Source organism: Myotis brandtii, unplaced genomic scaffold (genome assembly GCF_000412655.1).
Source record: "Myotis brandtii unplaced genomic scaffold, ASM41265v1 scaffold1229, whole genome shotgun sequence".
In the NCBI taxonomy this organism is placed as follows: domain Eukaryota; kingdom Metazoa; phylum Chordata; class Mammalia; order Chiroptera; family Vespertilionidae; genus Myotis; species Myotis brandtii.
Window position 1 is genome coordinate 131366 of NW_005354286.1, and position 19967 is coordinate 151332.

At 46.1% G+C, this 19967-nt stretch overlaps 1 long non-coding RNA gene across 2 annotated transcripts in view; it reads right to left on the minus strand.

The window, feature by feature from the left end:
• Window positions 1-19039, minus strand: part of LOC102239645 — a 43624-nt gene extending 24585 nt beyond the window's left edge. Inside the window, exon 1 of one of the 2 annotated variants that reach the window (XR_001360674.1) lies at window positions 19002-19039. This is a non-coding gene — a long non-coding RNA (uncharacterized LOC102239645). Of the gene's footprint in view, window positions 1-1152; window positions 1175-19001 lie in introns of those variants that run through there. The other variant, XR_001360673.1, reaches the window with a different exon arrangement.
• Between the last annotated feature and the right edge of the window lie 928 nt (window positions 19040-19967).

Genomic DNA, 19967 nt, shown 5'->3' on the forward strand with positions numbered 1-19967 from the left:
GTTCTGGGGGCCAGAATCCCAAAATCAAAGTGTCCACAGGGCCACACTCCCTTCAGAGGCTCTGGGGAGACTCTGCTCCTTGCCTTTTCCAGCGTCAGGTGGCTGGTGGCCACATCACAAGTCCACTTCACTGCAGTGTGAGTGTGAGAGTGTGTGTATGTGTGTGATCGCCCTCTTGTTCTCTTATAAGGACGTTTATAATGGCATTTAGGCCTACCTGGATAATCCAAATTGATCTCATCTCAAAATCCTTGTCTTAATTATATCTATACACCCTCTTGCCAAATAAGAGAACACTATTTGGATACATCTTTGGGGCTACTATTTAGTCCACTACAGCTGGTTTGCATAGTGTTGAACTCCTCTGTGGCCAGTTGTACATGGTGCACACAAACCAATTCACCATTGAGGAAAAAAACACCCCCATCTTTTACTCAGCTAGGACCCTGCTTTTCCTCTACAGCCCAGAGACGGGGCTGGGCAAGACCATGAAATGGGGCAAGAAAGAGAGGTGGCTAACAGGTGGCAGGGGTGCAAAGAGCAGATGCAGTCTGTGCCCTCGGCCTGCCCAGGGCTGGTCCCCACCTTCTCGGACAGGCAGTGCAGAAGCTGTCCCCTCCCGACCCCTATTCCCATCCCTCACATGGCTTTAGTTGTAAAGTGATTAAATTGCTCTGTTTTCTGTTCAAGTGCCTCCCTCATCCCATAAAATACTCAGAGTTTTCCATGTCCAAGTCTGAAAACAGACACAAAACTTTTTCATTAAAATCCTTGTGTACCTTGCACTGCCCTGCTACTAACATCCTCTCCCCCAGCACCCCTCCCTGTATCCTCAAGAACATTCAGGAAGTTTCCAGGCTTCATATAGAACAGAGACAACACTTGGAGACTTAACAAAGCAAGGATTTACTCTCTCGTTAGAAGTTGCCTTGCCGGCACGAGTAGTCCTTGCTAAAGGAACCACTGTGCTGAGTTCTTTTGCTGTTACATCTCCGCCTTAAAGGGCAGACCAAGCCAAAACACCTGAGAATGTTTAAAATGATCATACTCCATACAGGTATAGCCATAGTAAAGTGGGCACTCTATCATCCAACGACTGGTAGGAGTGAAACAGGCACAATCTTTCTGGAAAGCAATTTGTTATATCCTTACAAGTGGCTTAAAACTTTCCACCCATCTGATGTTGTAACTCCATCTTCAGAACTTCACTAGGGAACAATCTGAAACGGGGACAAAACCGAACCCTCAGAGGTATCCATGGCAGTGTTCTATATAAATTTTTTTAAAAAACAACTAAAAATAAACTTAATAGCCAAGAAAAGGAAATTAGATAAATTATGGTAGATTCATAAAGTTTTATGCAGCTGTTAAAATAACATTTTACAAAGAATTTTTCATTAAAATAACAACTATATTAGTAACGGCTAATCCTTACATGGACCAGGCACTATCCTATACTTATTAGGTGCTTTGCATGTTATTAACCCCCAATCCCTCTATCAACTCAAAGAGGTAGGTACTGTTTTTATCCCCATTTTACAGATCAGAAAATAGAGGCACCGAGAGTTAAGATGCTCACCCAAGGCCATTCTGCTGCTAAGAGACAGCACTGGGATTTGAGTCCACTGTGCCCAGCTCCAAAGTCTAAACTCTTAACCCTACACTACACTGAATAATAACCACAAAGACATCAGGCCCCAATTCTGGAACCTGAAAATGTTATAGGATCTGGCAGGTGTGATTAAGATAAGATTGAGAGGAAGAGATAGCCTTGATTTTCTGGGTGGGCCCTAGATGCCACCACAAGTGTCCTCATGATAGAAGCAGAGAGAGATTACACACACACACACACACACACACACACACACACACAGGCAAACACACAAGAAAGGCATGTGAACACAGAGGCAGATATTATGGGCCCACATGCCGAGGAATGCCAACAGCCTCCAGAAAGTGGGCGGGGCGAGGAAAAGATTGACCCTAGAGCCCCCAGAAGGACCACCACAAGTGTCCCCATGATAGAAGCAGAGAGAGATTACACACACACACAGGCAAACACACAAGAAAGGAATGTGAACACAGAGGCAGATATTAGAGGGATGGGCCCACATGCCGAGGAATGCCAACAGCCTCCGGAAAGTGGGAGGGGCGAGGAAAAGATTGACCCTAGAGCCCCCAGAAGGAGCACAGTCCTGCCTCCACCTTGATTGAGACTTCTGGCCTTTCAGAACTCTGACAGACTAGATTTCTGTTGTTTTAAGCCACCCAGTTTGGGGAAATTTATTACAGCAGCCAGAGGAAACGAAGACGAGCCCCTACTCTGTACTGCTCTCAATGCAAGAAAAAATATTCAAATGTTAAATGGGGAAAATAGAAATAAAAATTCATACACAATGATCTTAATTATGCATATAAAGATGCATGCAAATACAACAAAATGTTTTGTAAGTGATTATCTCTGAATACTAGAATTATGGGTAATTTTCAGCATTACGGCTTTTGATATTTTTCCAAATGTCTACAATCAGTGTGAATTGCTCATACAAAAAAAAGAAGAAAATTATTTTTTAAATTAGCAACTCATGATATTTCTGCGACTCTAACTCCATCACAAAAATTAGAAATCAAGAGGACCAAAACTCCCTGAGAATTTTCTGAATTCCATCTCAGAGCAACACCTGAAAAATCAGCAACGCAGATACATGCATGCCATTCTCTAAGGCTCACGCATCCCTGGGCCTTCCCAGACCTGTTCGTTTTCAGACTCTGGCAGGAACATGATGTGGCTGAGGAAGTTTCAGGCTTTGAAACAAGAGGATGTTTCTGAGCTGGTAAATATTTTCCTGTCCATCTATCTATACATGGTGGGGTGGGGAGTGGGAGGGAGCAACGGGAGGTTTTTATGCATTCCCAGAGCTCATCCAGCCCAAAGTGAGTGGTGCCGGCCACATGCCAAGAACCAAAAGCAGTGGTTTAGGTAAATGTTTGATTTCTCTGTAGGTGACTTCACAGAATGAAACATCAAATTAAACAGTGGCTTGATCTTCTTACCGAAGTCCTGACTCCAAGGTTATTCTGTTGCAAAACCCTCCTGCTATCATCTATGCAGACAGAAAACCAAAGGCCAATTTACTGTATCCACATCAAGTTCTTTGATTAAACATATTCATAGAAAGACTGTATTAACATTTTCCCCCAATGTATGGGCAGGGTGAAATGTATGGACCAAATAGAAGGTCGGGTGCATTTTGTGTTTTCTTTTGCATGGCGGAGAAGAGAAGAATTACTCCAAATCAGGCAGGTCAGAGCAGCGGAGCATGAAAAGCACATTACGTGGTTTTATTCAGCTCACCCTGTAGAGTACAAATTTGGACACTGGGGTGATGAGACCACGGTGTGGGGTTTGTCCTTTCATCTCAGGTCTGCTGACCACAGATGGAGAAAGCGTTTCGGTGACACAAGAGAGAACATCTAGGCCTCAGTTGTGTTTCAGCTCCAGGCCCAGAAGAGCAGGGAAACCAGACAAAGCGACACCATGGCTGATATCAGGACCAGATGCAATGACTAATGATCACCAATCAGTATGGACCATGATCCTAACTCCCTTAGTCACCATGACTAATGATTTCTCACCTAGACAGCCAGCCCATCCCCGGGAAGCCATCTAAGAGACAGGTCTCTGAGCATTAGCTCACCTGTGACTCTAGGCCTAGGCCATTTTCTCTGCTGCAAGCTCCTGTTTGTGTCCTATTGGGCTTTGATGCTGGCAGGCAAATGGACCCCTTTAGTCAGATACCAACAGCTAGTGGAACACCCAGTAAGCATTCACTCACTGACATGCCAGACACTGCCCCCAGGGCTGGGGTGTGAGCCAGCCTATGTGTCCCTACCCCAAACAGACATCAATTGAACAAGAAACTATTACTTTATGGATATAGTACATGCTGTGAACTGCAGTCCGGGATAGCTTGGGAGCAGGCCATAAAGGGCCTGAGCTGAGGTACTGGGAGCACATTCAGAGGCCTCGGAGGGGGGGTCTCAAAGTCTCTGAGGAAGGATGAGCTGCAAGGCCCAAGTGGCCAGCAGGGACCAGGCTCCACAGGCCTGTCACCACATGGACTGCACGCTCTCCTAAGAGTATGGGACCCTGCTATAGAGAAGCATCATCCAGTTTGCATTGTAGAAGGTTATTGTGGCTGCTGCTTGGAGATGTGGAGGGGATAAGGGTGAAGGTACAGATATCTGTCAAAAAGAAACTCTTCAACTTTTTTTTTTTTACCACAATTTGCAGAATAAGAAAGACACTTACTTTGCCACCCAGTACACACACACACACACACACACACACACACACACACACACACACACAGTCTATGAGAGGCTGGCCACCAGCCTGGGCTAGTGGGTGGGCGGGGACACTGGCATTCTCTGTGATGTTGGGCCAGTTTTTCAAATGCCCTGAGCCTCCGTTTCCTCATCCGTAAAGCAAGGGTAACAATAATGATCCTACAGCATAGGTTGTTGTGCAGGATAAGTAAGTCAATAGATGTGAAATCCTTAGCAATGTTAACCTTTCTTTGTAAAACTATTACTGCACACAAGTACAAGTCTCACAAAATAAAACTCAGCCTCACTACACGGACTCCACTCTAAAGTTTTTCATTCTACTTCTCTTTCTTTTTTGTTTTTAAATGCTAGTAAAGATCCTCTAAATTATTTTTAGAACCCAATGGCTTGGGTCATGACCTACAGCTGGAGATGATGGCTTGGACTTGGGAGATGGCAATGAGGAAAGAAGTAGGAGAAGACAGAATTGACAGGACTTGGTGAATAATCAACATTCAAACACATGGAGGCTAAATAGCATGTTATTAAACAACTAGAGGCCCGGTACACGGAATTCGTGCACGGGAGGTGGTACCTCAGCCCGGCCTGCACCCTCTCCAATCCGGGACCCCTCAGGGGATGTCTGACTGCCTGCAGGGATCGGGCCTAAACAGGCAGTTGGACATCCCTCTCACAATCCGGAACTGCTGGCTCCTAACCGCTCGCCTGCCTGATCATCCCTAACCGCCTCTGCCTGCCAGCCAGATGCCCCTAACCGCCTCTGCCTGCCGGCCTGATCGCCCGCTAACTGCTCCCCTGCTGGCCCCTAACTGTCCTCCCCTGCCTACCTCATTGCCCTTAACTGCCCTCCCCTGCTGGCCTCATCACTGACTGCTCTCCCCTGCCGGCCTGATCACCCCTAACTGCCTCAGCCTCGACCCCACCCTCATGTCATGGCTTTGTCCAGAAGATGTCTGGTCTAATTAGCATATTACCCTTTTATTAGTATAGATCAGCGGTTCTCAACCTGTGGGTCACGACTCCTTTGGCGGTTGAAAGACACTTTCACAGGGGTCACCTAAGACCACCCTGCATATCAGATATTTGCATTACAATTCATAACAGTAGCAACATTACAGTTATGAAGTAGCAACAAAAATAATTTTATGGTTGGGTCACAACATGAGGAACTGTATTTAAAGGGCCAGAAGGTTGAGAACCACTGGTATAGATGAATGGGTTACCAATGAGATCAAGGAAGAAGTTAAAAACTTCTAGAAACAAATGAAATGAACACACAACAACCCAAAATCTATGGGACACAGCACAATCAGTCCTGAGAGGGAAGTTCATAGTACTATAGGCCTACCTCAAGAAACAAGAAAAATCTCTAATAAACTATCTAACCCTACAACTAAAAGAATTAGCAAACAAGAAAGGCCCAGAGTAAGTAGAAGAAAGGAAATAATAAAGAATAGGGGTGAGAACCCTAGCCAGTTTGGCTCAGTGGATAGAGTGTCAGCCTGCGGACTGAAGGGTCCCGAGTTCAATTCCAGTCAAGGGCACATGCCCAGGTTGCAGGCTCGATCCCCAGCAGGGGGCATGCAGGAGGCAGCTGATCAATGATTCTCTCTCATCACTGATGTTCCTATCACTCTCTCTCTGCCTTCCTCTCTAAAATTGATAAAAACATATTTTAAAAAAATAGGAGTGAGAAAGGGAGGTGTCAAAGGCCTCTGGGTTGATGAGATGGAGAACCCAGGGGAGGAGCAGGTGTGAGTCTGTGGGAAGAGAGGAAGAGAACAAACTTCCAGATCTGGAATTTCCATCTAGACATTCTGCCTGGAGGAGGATTTGGGTGGGGTGATAAAAGAACCTAAGCCCTTTACCATCAGGGAACGAGGCAGAAAGATTCACATCAGAACTGTAGCTACCGAGAAAGAATGCAGGTTTCTAGACTGGGCTGGGGAGGTAGACAGCCTTTGTGAATGGAGCACAGCATTAAGTAGCGGACGGAGGACTCGAGGATTTGAGGCTCCCGCCAAACGTCTTTCCTTATCCGACCAAAATAAAGCACTAATCACATTTCATTAGAGTCCGTCTGCCCATCTGTTTCTTCTACTAAGTGAGTGGCTTCAGGGCAGGGGCCACCCAGCTCATTAATCTCCCTGCTCCTCAGGCCTCCTGAGCCCATGGCCCTGCCAGCTGCCTGTAGTAGGTGCTCAACAAACTTCTGCTGAATTGACAGCCAAGACTCAACACGATAAAACTCCAAAAGAGCCACTCACAGTGCAGGAAACTAAAACAAGGCCAAGCAAATCAGAGGGGGGAGGCAAAATCCTCTAAGACAGTGATGGTGAACCTATGACACGCGTGTCAGAGGTGACACGCGAGCTCATTTTTTTTGGTTGATTTTTCTTTGTTAAATGGCATTTAAATATATAAAATAAATATCAAAAATATAAATCTTTGTTTTACTATGGTTGCAAATATCAAAAAATTTCTCTATGTGACACGGCACCAGAGTTAAGTTAGGGTTTTTCAAAATGCTGACACGCCGAGCTCAAAAGGTTCACCATCACTGCTCTAAGAGAATTCTCATGAGTTGATGGTGTGGGCCAACAAGAAGCCAACTGTTCACAGAGAAAACAAGTCTGCAATAAGTGTTAAACCCTGGAATGCAGGATGGGTATAGATATAGATCTTCACCCTAATGATTCGAAACACTAAGCAGGCCTGCAATGGAAGCAGGAAGACAGGAAAAATGAAAGAGGAAAATGAGGCATAATGGGTATAGAGCACTTACAGTCCAAAGAGCACCCTAAACCAGTGGTTCTCAACCTGTGGGTCGCGACCCCTTTGGCGGTCGAATGACCCTTTCACAGGGGTCGCCTAAGACCATCCTGCATATCAGATATTTATATTATGATCCATAACAGTAGCAACATTACAGTTATGAAGTAGCAACGAAAATAATTTTATGGTTGGGTCACAACATGAGGAACTGTATTTAAAGGGCCAGAAGGTTGAGAACCACTGCCCTAAACGTTTCAGTCTTTACATCACTTCCCCTTCCCTTGTTACCTTTTCCTTCTCTGGGATGCCTCCTCCTTTCCAATCTCCTGCCATCTCCCAAAGCCCAGCTCCTAGTAGGTTGCCTGTTTTTTCTATATGCATATGACTTGTTCCCCCAAATGACAGGAATGGTGTTATACTCCTTCTTATCCATCTACGCCTACCCCTTACACAGATAAGGCACCCGATAGTAGTTGATTAGCTGATTTTGATACTCATTCATTTTGGCATTAAATACCAAGTTCATATTGATATTTTCTAGTCTTACCCCTTTAACTGCAACTATTACTAAAGCTATCATTTTTAATAGTAGCAGCTACATTTATTTAGCACTTACCACATACAAGACACAGCTAGGGGCTTGAAATACATCATCTTAATCCTCAATCTGCAGGGTTGAGACTATTAGTCCCATTTCACAGGTGACAAGATTGTGGCTCAAAGACAACACAGTTTAGTAAGTGACAACATCAGGATAGTCAAACCTATGGCTACTTAACTCCAAAGCCAAATAAATGTGCAATCACTCTAAAATTTTAGCATGATTTCCCCTGGGACAGAGGCATGGAGAGCAACCCATCTGATGTGACAGCTGTACTCGATGCTCACCAAGACATAATTAGAGCTCAAATCAGAGAAAGCTTTTTTTTAGGCTTGAAAAGGCCATAATTTATCAAGAACCATTCATTCATTACCTACAAATACTTAGGTCAGGTCAAGCTTATTTCAACTCTTCAAAAAAATGGAACATGCTAAAGACATCATTTGCTTCTGTAAGAATGTTTAATTTAAGAAACCAACAACGTTCAGAACAATCAAATCGTTACTGTCAGGTAGTGAAATAATCGCCACACTTGTAACAGCCCCCCATCTCCTATGTTACAGTCCCCCAAAAGCTTTCACATACGTTACTACTTCATCTGGACATCTCAGAAACTGTGAGGTGATTAATGTTACCCCATTGTCCACATGGCTAAGGGGGGGGGGAGGGGGCCAAGACTAAGAGAAGCTGAGTGAGTTGCTGAAGGTCACAAAATATTACTTAGGACCCTTGGTTATAAGGGACGAAACACAGTCCCTCAATTAGCCTAGGCCAGTGGTCGGCAAACTCATTAGTCAACAGAGCCGAATATCAACAGTAAAACGATTGAAATTTCTTTTGAGAGCCAAATTTTTTCAACTTAAACTATATAGGTAGGTACACTGTTATTAACTTAATTAGGGTACTCCTAAGGCTTAGGAAGAGCCACACTCAAGGGGCCAAAGAGCCGCATGTGGCTCGCGAGCCGCAGTTTGCCGACCACTGGCTTAGGCAAAAAGAAACTACCCCAAGGAAGGGCAGCGCAGCGAGCGGAGGGTTCCCTGAAGAGCACATCCCAAATCTGGGCTTCTCTCTGCCTGAGGTTTCCTCCTGCCCCACGGCAGCCCAGCATCCCCCTCCAGGCGGGAAACCAGGGCCTGAGTTCCAGACCCATTTCCCCAGCTTCACCAACTCAGAGGACAAGGCTCTTGGGCTTCAAGTTCAACACTGCAGGGAGATGGGATTGAAATGATACCTGCTGTGCCTCTACAGTCACCCAGCCTGTGCTGAGTGACAGAATGGTGGGAACATGGGGACAGATGGGGCAGCTTCTGCAAGGACACATCTCCATAAATCCACTCCCCTCTCCACAGTCTAACCCCGCCCCTTTACTATCTCTGATCAGGCTGAGGGGTCCAAAAGTGGCAAAACCAGTTCTGGGCTTTTCCTTTTAATTTCCACATAGGAGGCTGCCTCACACTCACTCTGGTGTACAAAGGACATCCCTGTGCCCGTGGCTCTGTAGAATCAGAGGCAGGGAACAGCCCCATTTTAACATCCTATTACATCCTTGAAGTCACTGAGACACCTGGGGCCTAACAATAAATTCTTTCCTTTCACTAAAAAAATAAATTAAAACTTCAGGAGTGTTCTGTCTAGCCAAGTCAGGAAAGGGTCCACCTTTGGCACAGGGGACCAATCAGAAACCACAGCTGGCAGGCCCCAAGAGTGGTCAGAGGATAAGCAGTCCCCCAGAAGGGCTAGGGGAATGGGGGGATGCCAGTTCAAAAAGATGGAAGAGGCCGGGCAGATTAAATAATAAAAGTAAGTGGAAGTTCGTGCACACTACCACAAAGCCGCCACGCTTCAGACGCCGAGTCCAGCAATCTCTCTTCTTTCTACATCACAGCTGGCATTGTTTGGGCACTAAATTGTGAAGTAACAATAGTAAAGATCAGCCAGTAAAGAATAAGGTGCTAATCATGCAGAAAAGATGTTGAGTGCAAACAGAATTAGAAAAGGGAGAGATCAATATACCCATTTATATCCCAGTAATATCCTAAAACTAGATCTCTCCATGCTGCGATTCTGGGCCAAGAAATAAAAACTGTTATTTCTTCATCAATGAAAGTCAGACTAGCCTTTTCAGCCTCCCTGCCCCTGCCCTCCCCGGATTCCCCTTACAGCTGAGCGAGGCAGCCTCTGCTTAGGTCCAGTCTTCTTCTTCTTGTTTGATTGTTGACAGTATTACAGATGTCCCCCATTCCCTCCTCCTTTGCCCCCCTCCACCCAGCCCCCGTCCCTCCCAAGCCTTCCCCACACTATTGTCTGTGTCCATGGGCTCCGCACATGAGCATATACGTTCTTTGGTGACTCTCTTCCCGTACCCATCACTGCCTCGCTGAGACTGGCACAATTCCCTCGGGAGGCTTAATTTAGTCAAACGCTTCTACAGCCCTCACCAGGGCACTGTTCTAAGTGCCCTACAAATACTGTGTTTTAGCAGCAGACGTTCACTTTCGCCAGCTCCATTGGCTGCACACGGCTATGGTGACTTCCAAAAGGGATCTAGGAAACAGAATTTGTTTAACCTTCTCTCAAAGGTCTAACCCAGGGGTCCTCAAACTACGGCCCACGGGCCACATGCAAATACAAATATTGTATTTGTTCCCGTTTTTTTTTCCTCCAAAATAAGATATGTGCAGTGTGCATAGGAATTTGTTCATAGTTTTTTTTTAAACTATAGTCCAGCCCTCCAACGGACTGAGGGACAGTGAACTGGCCCCCTGTTTAAAAAGTTTGAGGACCCCTGGTCTAACCCAAGCCTACGTGGCTGAAACCCACCCCCTTTCTCTAGCTCCAGCACTTGGCTTCTCTCCCTGAGCCCATTCCCTTCTCTCCTTCCACAGACCAGAGATAAAGGTTCATGTGGAGCAAGCACTTAGAGTGTGCGCAGCACTTTCTACCCATGAGCTCGCCTCATGCTCACAGCAACCCCAGACGGCCTGCTTTTAAGCCCTCTTCACGGAAGAAAGAACTGGTTGCGCGGGGAGGCGACTGTCAGGGGCTAACTCTCCACCTGGGGACTGGCAGCGCTGAGTGGCAGGGACTGCGCACTCCGTTGTACCCACGTGCAAGTGGCTCTCTGGAGAGTAACTCTTGTATGGTGTCCCTGCAAAAGCCACCCTTGGCAAAAACATTCATGTGCTGTCCCTTCAAAAATTGACTGTACCTAGCCCAGTGGTCGGCAAACTGCGGCTCGCGAGCCACATGCTGGTCTTTGGCCCCTTGAGTGTGGCTCTTCCACAAAATACCACGTGCGGGCGCGCATGTACAGTGCGATTGAAACTTTGTGGCCCATGCGCAGAAGTCGGTATTTTGTGGAAGAGCCACACTCAAGGGGCCAAAGACCAGCATGTGGCTCGCGAGCCGCAGTTTGCCGACCACTGGGCTAGGTACAGTCAATTTTTGAAGGGACAGCACATGAATGTTTTTGCCAAGGGTGGCTTTTGCAGGGACACCATACAAGAGTTACTCTCCAGAGAGCCACTTGCACGTGGGTAGCCGCAGTTTGCCGACCACTGCAGCCTAGCCGGTTTGGCTCAGGGGATAGAACGTCAGTCATTGGGTTCAATTCCTGTCCAAGACACATGCTGCAGGAGGCAGCTGATCAATGATTCTCTCTCATTGTTGATATTTCTATCTTTCTCTCCCTCCCAGTGAACCAAAGGTTTGCCGGTTCGATTCCCAGTCAGGGCACATCCCCCTCCCCCACCCGGAGTTTCAGACTCGGTTCCCAGTGGGGTGCCTGCAGGAGGGGCAGCCAACCAATGTTGCCCTCTCACTGTTGTACTCTCACATCGCTATTTCCCTCCTTTCCTCTCTCTCAAAATCAATAAACTATTCTTTTTAAAAAATGATTGTAACAGATAAAATTCACATAACATAAACGCACCATTTGTAAAGTATTCAATTCAGTGTCATTCAGCGCATTCACAAGGTTGTACGACTACTATCTCTATCTAGTTCCAAAATATTTTCATTGCTAGCCCCACCCCCCACCCCCCAAAAAACTCATACCATTAAGTGGTCAATCCTCATGCTCCCCTCCCCCAGCCCCTGGCAACCACTCATGTGTTTTCTGTCTCTATGCATTTATCTACTCTGGATATTTCACACAAATGCAATCACATAGAATCTAATGAACAAAATTAATTGACCAACAAAATAAGACCCGAAGCAGGGAGGCATGGAACAGACTGACATTCCTCGATGTGGGATTTGGGGCCAAGAAGAGATAAACCAAAGAACTTGTATACTTATATGCACAGCGCATGCACACAGACAAAAGGGTACTGAAGATCTGAGGGGCTGGGTAGGGGCTGGGCAGAGAGGGGTAAAGGGGGGAAAATGGGAGACATCTGTAATACTGTCAACAATAAAAAATATACATTAAAAAATAATAAAAATAAATGCAATCACATAATTTGTGGCCTTTGTGTTTGGCTTCTTTCACTTGTAGCACCGTGTTTTCAAGGTTTATCCAGGCTGTAGCATATATCTGTACTTCATTTCTTTTTATGGCTGAATAATATTCCATTGTACGGATATGCCGCATTTTGTTTATCCATTCATTAACTGATGGACATTTGGGCTGTTTCCATTTGGGTATTGTGAACAGTGCTGCTATGAACATCTGTACACAAAGATTAGAGTCCCTGTTTTCAATCCTTTTGCAAATATACCTAGGATGGAATTGCCAGCTCCTATGGTAATTAATTCTGTGTTTCACTTTTTGAGGAGCCCTTTAAGATGTTTTTAAAATGTGAGACTTTACAAAGAAAATACAAAAGAAAACTGAAAGCAAAATGTAAAACCAAAGTGAGCTCAAAGAAGTTAAAAAAATATATTTTTCTACTCTCACCCAATTTTTGAATAAGTTCAAACCCAGGCAGAAGGAACCCAAGCAGTATAGTTATTTTTAAAAGGCCAAGAACACTAGGAAGAGAAAATTAAGCTATGCAATTCTAGCAAATAATTAACAAGGGTTTCTGTGTCTCCAGGGGGGGAAAAATGTGTGTGTGCGCGTGTGCGCGCGTGCACACATTTTTTATTGATTTCAAAGAGGGTGAGGGAGGGACGGAGGAAGAGAGGGGGAGGGAAAGAGGGAAGAGAGAGACATCGACTTGTTGTTCCACTTATTTATGCATTTGTTGGTTGCTTGTTGTATGTGCCCTGACCAGGGATTGAACCCGAACCTTGATGTAGCAGGACAACCCTCTAACACACTGAGCAACCCGCCCAGGGCCGCTCCACAATATTTTTAACAACAAAGTCACACCTAGACAGGACTTCACTAAAAACCATGTGACTGCCTACAAGGCTTTTAAATCAAAGAAAGCTGAGAAGAACCAGCAGGGCCCCGAACCAGAATCAGGAAAGGCTGCATTCTCCGCTCTGGCTCTCATGTCTGCTAAAACCATGTTTCTCTTTGGGAAGACATGCTGCTAGCATCAAAAAAAAAAACAGCACCGCTTAAAAAGCAAGCTTGCCACACTTCATAGGTCGTCGGAAAAATGCAAATTAAAATGAGACACTACCCTACACCTATTAGAACGGGCACAATCCAGAACACCGACAACACCAAGTGCTGGGGAGGATGTGGAGCAACAGGAACTCTCATTCACTGTTGGTGGGAACGCAGAATGGTGCAGTCACTTTTGAAGACAATTAGGCTCTATTTCTTACAAAACTAAACATACTCTTACCATATGACCCAGCAATTGTGCTTCTTGGTATGTGCCCAAAAGGCCTGAAAACGTATGTCCACACAAAACCTGCGTGTGAATGTTCATAGCAGTTTTACTCATAACTGCCAAAATTTGGAAGCAGCCAAGATGTCCTTCAGCGGGTGAATGGATAAAGAAACTGTGGTACATCCACAATGGAATATTGTGCTGCACTAAATAGAAACGAGCTATCAAGCCATGAAAAGACACAGAAGAACCTTAATGTACATTATTAAGTAAAAGAAGCCAATCTGAGGAGGCTACATACTGTATGAGTCCAACTGTATGACATTTTAGAAAAGGCAAACTAAGGAGACAGTGAAATATCAGAGGCTGCCAGGCAGTGGGGGTGGGAAGAATGAACAGAGCACAGAGGATTTCAGGGCAGTGAAAACACTATGTATGATCCCATAGTATTATGGATACATGTCACATGTGTCCAAACCTACAGGATGTACACCACCAAGAGCGAACCCTAATGCAAACTAGGGACGATGGGTGATTGTGATGTGTCAATGTAGGTTCATCCATTTTACCAACTATACCACTGGGGTGGGGGATGTTGACATTGGGGGAGGCAAGTGGGAGAGGGAATGACAGGGGTTGCGAAGGAAATCTGTATCTTCTGCTATGAACCTAATATAAGCAACGTCTTACCCAAAAACAAAATTTGTGTTCATTCCCTTAAAAGAATATTTCTAATCGGCTCTAAACCATGTGCATTACGTTAAGAATGACTTACTAGAAACTTAAGCCTGGAAAAAAAAAATAACAAAAAGAAACTTAGTCTGGCCCAAGGGAGAGCAAGGCAAGCATGAGCGCAATCCAGGGTGCACACACTCTCTCTGCATCTGGTCTTTCAGCAGCTTTTATGAGGCTGCCCATCAACAATGAGGTTACCTGGGAGGACAGCGACAAGATGGGAATGCAGAGGGACTGTACCGAAAAGGACGCATCAGCACCTTTAAATTAAGTGAAGGGTAAAACAGTTCTCTGAAGGACACGGTAAGCTAACTACAAATGACAACGCTGACTCTTCTGATACCAGCGAGACACCAACATGACAGGGACGGCTGACAAATCAGGTACAGGCAGGCGTGCTGGCAGCATTCACCGGGCAGGTGTTCGATTAGGCAGGAAGCGGGCTGAAAACAACTCAATTAATTCGTCCTGCACGCCTGTCCCCGAGAACAAGATGATAACCCGAAATACCAGCAGCAGGCCAGAGATGAGCTCACACCTCAGTTTATGCAAAAGGGGTGGCGAGTAAAGATACACGTGCAACCTAAAAAATTACCCTGAGATCAGCCCTTTAAGGTTCAAACTAAAACCAAAGGCCAGGACGGAAACAGAGTGAGAAGGCAGCTTATTACAAATTTAAAAGTCATTCCTTTCTCCTGAATGACTCTCCCTGGTCAGCCTCCGATGCAGGCAGCCCTCCGTGCTTGGGCTGAGTGTGATAAGGACAAACACGGACATGATTAAAAAACCAACACAAAGTGATGCAATCTTCCTTATTTGTAACATCCCCTACGTGTGAGGTTCTGCCAAACCCAGATTTAAGTCCAGCCCACTGGGCATATCTGTGGTCTGAATATACTAGAAAATATACATAAAAGCATGAGGAGTCATTGGGCAGAGGCTAGAGAAAGGGAGACACTGAGAATATAAATTCAAGGAAAGAAAAACAAAGGCTATCAGGATTAGCATCCGGCAGAGTGCTGCGTAGGGCAGAGGGCTACGTAGGGCAGAGGGCCGCATAGGGCAGAGGGCTGCATAGGGCAGAGGGCTACGTAGGGCAGAGGGCTGCGTAGGGCAGAGGGCTGCGTAGGGCAGAGGGCTGCGTAGGGCAGAGGGCTGCGTAGGGCAGAGGGCTGCGTAGGGCAGAGGGCTGCGTAGGGCAGAGGGCTGCGTAGGGCAGAGGGCTGCGTAGGGCAGAGGGCTGCGTAGGGCAGAGGGCTGCGTAGGGCAGAGGGCTGCGTAGGGCAGAGGGCTGCGTAGGGCAGAGGGCTGCGTAGGGCAGAGGGCTGCGTAGGGCAGAGGGCTGCGTAGGGCAGAGGGCTGCGTAGGGCAGAGGGCTTCGTAGGGCAGAGGGCTTCGTAGGGCAGAGGGCTGCGTAGGGCAGAGGGCTTCGTGGGGCAGAGGGCTTCGTGGGGCAGAGGGCTGCGTAGGGCAGAGGGCTGCGTAGGGCAGAGGGCTACGTAGGGCAGAGGTACGGGTCCTTAACACAAAGTGGGATCTCGCCCTCCGGGCAGCCAGCATCACATCCCTCGGACCAGATAAAAAACCAAACGCAGGCAGAGCTTTCGAGCTCAAAGGAGGCTGAAGCATCTGGGCCACGCCCTTGTTTTAGAGAAAATAATACTGAGGGTCAGAGAGGTTCAGCAATATATCCAGGGCCCACTGTTACCAATGGCAAAGCCAGGTCTGTAATCCTGGTCTCCTGGCAAGCCTTCCACTAACAACATGAATAATGATGATGATGAAGATGATGATGATAGCTCCCATGTGCTGAAGAACTCATAAGCAGGCATTACAATGAGGGCTTTACATATATTATCCCATTTAATTCTCCACAAACAATACAGTAGTGGTATTATTATGAGCCCATTTCACAGAATGGGGTGCAGAGAGGTGAAGCCACTTACCCAAAGTCACACAGCTCATTAGAAGCACAGGCAGATTTGCAACATGGATGAACCTGGAGACCATAATGCTAAGTAAAATAAGCCAGATACAAAAAATACAACAACAACACAAATACTATATGATCTCACAAATAGGTGGAATCTAAAAAAGTCAAACTCACCCGGCCGGCGTGGCTCAGTGGTTGAGTGTCGACCTAGGAACCAGTAGGTCACGGTTCGATTCCCGATCAGGGCACATGCCTGGGTTTCGGGCTCGATCCCCAGTAGGGGGTGTGCAGGAGGCAGCCAATCAATGATTCTCTCTCATCATATCTCTCTCTCTCTCTCTCTCTCTCTCTCTCTCTCTCTCTCTCCCTCTCTCCTCCTCTCTGAAATCAGTAATAAAAATATATTAAAAATATGTATATTTAAAAAAAGTCAAACTCACAGAAGCAGAGGATAGAATGGTAGTTGCCAGGAGCTGGGGGGCGGGGTGGAGAAGAATAGCAAGATGATGGACAAGAAGCACAAACTTTCAATTTTAAGATGATTAAGTTCTCAGTTATAAGATGAATAAGCCCTGGGGATGAAATGTACAGCATGGTGACTACAGTTAATAATACTGTATTGTGTACTTGGAATTTGCTAAGACAGATCTTAAATGTTCTTACCACATTTAAACCAAATGTAAATGTTCTTACAGTCATACACAGTGGTAACTGTGTGGGGTGATGCATGTGTTAATTAACTTGATTGTGGTAATCACTTTACAATGTATAACTATTTCAAGTCATCATGTCGTATTCTTTAAACACATACAATTGCTATTTGATAATTATAATGCAATAAAGCTGAAAAAATTAGGGCAGCACAGGCAGATGGAAACCTCGGTCTAGCTAAAGTCTGTGCTCTTAGCCACTGTACTCGACTTTTTCCAATCGAGGGAGAAAGTCACCTTTTCAACTACAGTGTAAACCAGATCCCACTTCATGTTAAAAAATTATCCATCGTGGGATAATTTTTAGTGCCTTCCACCTTTCCCTTCCAAGATGCAAAAACAATCAGAACAAAGGGATATGAAGAACAAAAATCTCTGTTAACCAGGGAGAAAGAAGGCTGAAGACTGCCCAGCCTAGACCAGAGAACCGAACAGACTCAGACTTGAAAATGAGGCATTCATGCCAAAACCCAGGTCCCTTTGGGATTCTGTCCAGCATCTCATGTCCAGGGTCTTGCACCTTCAACCTGTCACATATTTGTTTTCACATAGTTAATTCTGACTGGATAACGGTGCTGCTAGGCCCAGTTGGTGATTTCAGAATCAGTATTTACCAGATGTTGGAGTTTCCACTAAAAATATTACTGTGCTGGACACAACGTCACCAGGTTAATCATACACATAGTTATGTTCAGTTTCAGGAAACAGTTGTGCTTTGTTTTAAATTGTGGTTTAAAAAAAACACCCACATTAAACTGAAACTGTTGTTTTCTGATAAAATAAAAAGCACCGGGTAGTCCTCTCTCTCACTACATAAGGAAGATGCTTTGCTTCTCTCACCTACAAAACCAGAACGTCCCCCTCAGCGCACAGACACCTGCTCCACTGCCAACATTCACTTCCTTTCACTCACAACCAAACCACAGGTTCCAGCTTCTAGTTCAGTTCAAGATCTACGACGATCACAGAACTGGGGCTCTGGAAGTGACCTGGCATGAGTCACTTAATCACTCTGAAGATTAATCATAAAAACAAGAGCAGCAGATAATGCTTCCTGGCAGCTTATCAGATGCCGAGCACTGTGCTGAAGGCACGTACCTGGAGTTGGCTCCTCTAATCCGCACAGCAGCCCTGAGGTGGTGCCTCCTTACAACCCAGCTTAACGAGGGAGAGAGTGAAGCTGAGTGGGGTTAAGGAACGTACCCAAAGCCACTCACCGGGATGCTGCACACAGAACTCAAACCTGGTCCCTCAGACTTCAAAGCCCAAACTCTCAAGGAGCACACACAGGCTGTCTCTCTCTCTCTCTTTCCTCACAGAGCGTGGGAGAGACCGCCACTCTCACGTCCCTGGGAGCACAGGCAGGATGTGTGGTGACGTCTCCCAGTCTGAAGTTCGCCCAGCAGACCCACGGACCAACCATGTACTCAGCACTGGGCTGAGGATGGAGGGAACATCAAAAGGAAGAGAGAACAGATCCCTGCCTCCAAGGACTTGACAATCTAACCGACATCGATCTAAACCATAATCCAGGGGTCCTCAAACTACAGCCCGCGGGCCACATGCAAATACAAATATTGTATTTGTTCCCGTTTTGTTTTTTTACTTCAAAATAAGATATGTGCAGTGTGCATAGGAATTTGTTCATAGTTTTTTTTTAAACTATAGTCCGGCCCTCCAACGGTCTGAGGGACAGTGAACTGGCCCCCTGTTTAAAAAGTTTGAGGACCCCTGCCATAATCTCTTTCTCTCTAGGACATGTTTGACCATAACCCACAGTCAGAAATATATTTCCATCGTGATCCAGGACACACACACACACACACACACCAAGTCTTACCATGAGTGATGTACTAATATTTTTTATCCTGTCCCCTTTTTCTTTCTTTTTAACGTGTCCACCCACAAATTAATTCTGTGACTGCGGGTTGTGATGCCAGCTTGAAGAGCCCTGCTCTAGAATATCCCGTTTTAGCTTTAATTTTTTTTTTCTTAAGTGTCAGGAAGTTCATCCTTAGATGTAATTTAAGTTTCTTGGGCTGTCAGGTTAATTAAATGTGTATGGCTGGGTTGGTCCTCAGGGCAGAGGCAGCAGCGTATCACATTAGTTAAGGCCCTGGAAGTGGAATTGCAGACCTGTGTTCAAATGCTGACTGGCTCACCTGCATGCTAGCGAGGTGACTGCTCCAGATCTTGGCCTGTGAAATAGGAGATAATACCACTCACCCCTTGGGCTTGTTACAAAGCACCCACCTGGTAGCTATTTCAGTTTCCCTCCGCAGAGGCGCTATGGGCATGGGGTAGAAAAGGGAATTGAGCCTGGTTTCTGGGACAGGCCTGCAGGGGAGGGGACTTTCAGGCACCCTGGCCCCACACGGCTCTCAATGACCCCTGGTGGTTGACAGCCAATTCTTGGGGGGGAAAAGGGGATGGCTGTGGTTGCCATCAATCCACTCACAGCCTTCTTTCCACCACGGTAAGTGATCCCAACTCCTTCCAATGTTTTATGTATGTATCAGCTGTGTTCCACATAAAAGTACAACACATAGGATACCTACATAATGGGGCACAGGCCAAGTCCCTGCCCTGCAGAGCTTGCCGTCAAGCTGGGCAGAGGGACAGGTGAACAGGCGCCTGTCACTCACTGTGCCAGAGGGTGTCGCTGAACACTGGGAGCCCAAGGAGAGAGCGGCTCACGCTGCAAAGTCTAGTCCTTAATCCCATTTGCGATCCTCTTGGTAGGAAACCACAGCTTGCAAATTTCTAATCTAGAACGCAGGAAGAAAAGCACCCTTGTCTGCACCCACATCCATATTAGGACTCTCACAACTCCAGGCCCACCTCCCTGATAAGACTGTAAGTTCCTTGAGGCCAGAGGTAAACTTCATTGCTCAAGGTCACATGGCAAATATACACAAAATTGGAATCCCCAAGGATCAAAAATCGCTGGTCACTTTCCTGGTTCCTGTGGAACTTGCCTCTACTCATCCGGACTCAAACTTACAAGAGAGGGAGGCAGGGTGGGAGGGAAGGCCTCCCATTAGGTGGTCAGAAACGGAATGTGCTGCACGCTTGAGTAGGCCTTCCCGGAGGCGAGGCCAGAAGGCCTGAAATTTAGACTTTAAAGT